Genomic DNA, 4,012 nt, shown 5'->3' with positions numbered 1-4,012 from the left:
AAATGATGAGATAACTCTGATACCCCATGACCTAAAAGGGGGGGAAAGTTCTTTATTTTGGACATGTTATAGATTGTTGAACTTGTCAAGAGGCAGTGATAACAATCCTAGAAATCATTAGGAGCCAGAGTTCAGGAGAACAGAGAGATGTTTTAAACAAGCAGACGTTTTGATCATCTAAAAGATCTGTAGCAAATAACTTTAGAGCAAACTAAACCGAACCAAACTGTGAAACTTTCTGGTTTCATTAAATTATATAGCCCAATGAAAGACTGAGAACACAGAAAACAAGGTTGCATGTTCAAAATTTGACTTTAGGCTTTTTAAATTATAAAAATCCATGTTCTTTCTGAAATCAAATGATGGTGACATTTAAAATTTCATTTCCTAACCCTCATTTTGACTTTCAATTTGAGATCTCAGTGTCATCTAACGTGAAGATGAAATTCCAAATTAATGTTTAATTAAAGCTGTGTGGTAAATATACAGTGGAAAGCTGGGAATTTCTTAACATTAAAACATACACTTACATAAGCATTCCTTACTCCTACCCAAAAGAGAGACTCACCAAAACATTAATATCCTATGTTTATAGGATCCTAGGTATAAAACTAGAAGAAACCTTTGAGACTACCTAATTCAACATCCTCATTTTACAGGTGAGGATACTGAGGCTGAGGAAGATTAAGTGACTTAGTAAGGATATGTATCAGAGTAATGAAGTATCAGAGGTGAAACTTGAATCCAAGACCTTGGATTCCAGAGCCAGTGCTTAGTAAGCTGCCTCCTAATGTTATGGAAGTTATTATTCATTGAGGCTAAACATGTAAACATATGCCAGATAATTTGCTTGGATATCTTCTACTACTCAGATGCACGGAGTGAAAATGTGAAGCACTGATTATTGTATCAGAAGATAATACATCTCAATCAATCCATTCATAAGAATTCAGTAAGCACCTACTATGTGCCAAGAGCTAGGTCATGTAGTGGATACAGCACTGGACCTGAATCCAGGAAGACCTTAGTTCAAATTTGGCTTCAGACATTTATTAGCTGTGCGACATTTAGAAGGTTACTTAACCTCTGTCTGCCTCAGTTTACTCATATGTAAAAAGGGGATAATAATAGCCACTACCTCACAGAGTTGTTGTGACATTCAAATGAGACGATATTTGTGAGGTACTTGGCACATGATTAGTGCAATATAGCTGCTATTATTATTCTTATCATTATTATTAGCCCATTAAACTTATTGTTAGTCATTGAAGATACAAAGAGAAGAGGGTGTGGAAGCGGAGACGTTATGGAAAAAAAATAAGTTTAACAGCTGTCTCTTCAGAAAAAAATGTACACACTTTTGAGAATAATTTGCATTTTTAAAACTTTCTTAAATCTAGAAAATAAAAAGAATACATCAAACTAATTTGTAGGGTGTGGTGATTTCTGATATGTAAATGCTCATGCTGAAAATTTTACCACTGTCTCTCAAGTACCAGTTCAACTTGGCTCTAGCATATCCTTGCCTGGAAGTAAAGATGATAGACCAAATGGTGTTAAAATTATTTTTTTTAGTTTAGAAAACAAAAGAATTGGAGGAAATAGAACATAAGTACAGCTATCCATGTTATATTGCTAAAATTGTGAGTATGACCACTTAACTACAGTATCAGAAACATTCAATATTGCATGTATCATGGGAAAATGAAATCTAGGAAAAATGAAAATTCCCCTTACTTAGAGACTTCTTCTCCTACCATAATATGTCACCTCATATCAAAGATGCTGCTGCCTCATAAGCAATAAGCAACACAGCTTTGAAAATTATGCTTTGTATTTTCTTTTCCTGGTGATTGTTGCTACTCGGGAATTACAACTTTAGGGAATTAATGAATCTGATATAGATTGGGTGCCATAAAAATGAATTTCATTTAACCCATTTAAAATGTGTTACTTCCTAATTCCTTTGAGAGCAGATAAGCAGGGCTGCCTCACTATCTCAGGCACTGGGAGAATAAGGCTCAATATGTAAAAATCAGAATGTCGGAGAGAACAGCTTGTTGGATACTCCTGCTTATCCTGTCTCATAAAGGAATTATAAAGCAATGAATTGAAAATGGGTCAAAGGAAACCCACTTTAACTGTGATGTATATTATCATTTCAAGAAACTCATTGCCACAGGCTTATTGGGACATATTCTTTATCAAGTTTTAATGCACTGATAGAGACAGAATGTGCAGTTAGAGTAGAAAATACCTTGAAGACATTGGGATTTTACTTTGTGATTATTGCCATCATCAACGATTATCCATGCCCATCAGGTACAGGGCACAGGAATAGATACCATGATGGCATTTCAGTATAAGCTTCTGTTCTGAACGATATTTTATTTGAAGATTAGCTTTCTGAGATTATAATGAAGAATACATTCTCTATAATTTAGCCTTCCAGAATTGATTCAGTGCCTTATAGAGATTTTTAATTACAATAAGATAAAATCTCTTTAAACTAACGGTTCCAGGCTAGATGGATTAACCCTCTGTTTTGGAAGAGATTATTTAACAATGCCATGCTGATGACATTTCTCATAACTTTGGCTTTAAAAATTGCCTTGCATGTAGTAGGCATTTAAGAAATGTTGATTTTAGCAAAATTAAATTTGTGGTTACACTGATTTGGTGGCAGAAATCCAAGGAAACAAAATGCAGCTAGTATATTATCAGATCTTCAGCCTGTGAAGACTTGTTTAGTTGGTGGAAGCTATAGGTTCAGAAAATAAGATTTTTTTCCCCTGTAATTTAAAACAGTAGGAACAAAATCATAAGAGTATGCTATTAGTAGGTATTCTGAATCCTACTGCTCCTGGAATATGTGAAAATATTGTAATATTTCACTTACTGTTCTTTGATATATCTCCATTGTATCTTATATCACCTTTAATTTTGATTCTTTAGAGATTATAGTAGTCTCTTACTAACTGAAAGAACACCACTGGAAAATTATTCATGTTAAAAAAGATGAGTTTTGTTTTAGGGATCAGCTTGGGATCATTGTAAGCATAATGCAATTTCACAAATGTCCATCCTATTCTTTTCTCCTTTTTACCTTGGGTTATCATTTGTTTTCAGTGTCTAATGTAATCTTAGGCAAGCTCATTGACTTATTTGTCCAACTACATAGCAAGAGAACATCTGTAGACAGTCTTCATTACTACTATTTTTTTTTCCTTCCTCCTCTTCCAAGAATTTCAATACTTGGTATACAGTGTTGCTCTATCCTCAAGTCTTGTCCTTAATAGTAGGGGACTTCAACATACATGTTGTGTTTGAAAGACCCTATCTTCAACATCCTCTGTTCTGATGACTTACTTTTCTAATCTACCTCAACAACATACAACAATTGTTACAACTTTGACCCTGCCCTCACATAAAATTATTCTATTTTAATGATTTAAACAAGAACAATAAAACACAAATAATACACAAAATAAAACACAAATAAAACAGAAAATTTAAAAACCCTCTGAAATACCTTTATAATTTCATCTCTTCCTATGTCTTCCTTCTGTTAAACCTGTGCTTCATTCTCACCAAGACCTACAATATGTCCATCTCTAAGGGCTTCTCCAATTCATCATTCCTATAGAAACTTTATTTTCCTCTCTTCACATTCTTGAACCTATTAGCTGAATTTTACACTCTGCTCTTGACTCAAATCCCTTCTTCCTTTTTTTTTCCTTATGGAATATTATCCCAAGTAATTTGATCCTAATTAAATGTTAAATTATTCTCAGTGTCTGCTTCTTTCATTCCTACTCTGATAAATAGAGCTTGGGGAATTCATATAGTCAAGGTAGTAAGGCCTCAACACATTTATAATTTCTAACTTCCAATTAAGCTTGTACATCAGCAAAACAATTGTTTTATTATTATATATTGATTCTTTTTCCCTCCTGCTTAATCTTGTTCTAAACCTTTTTTTCACTCTTCTTTCCCCATAAATACCTCAGCC

Source organism: Vombatus ursinus, unplaced genomic scaffold (assembly GCF_900497805.2).
Source record: "Vombatus ursinus unplaced genomic scaffold, bare-nosed wombat genome assembly UNPS02009573.1, whole genome shotgun sequence".
NCBI classification, from domain to species: Eukaryota; Metazoa; Chordata; class Mammalia; order Diprotodontia; family Vombatidae; genus Vombatus; species Vombatus ursinus.
The sequence above is the reverse complement of the archived record's forward strand: the minus strand, read 5'-3'. Positions refer to the sequence as shown.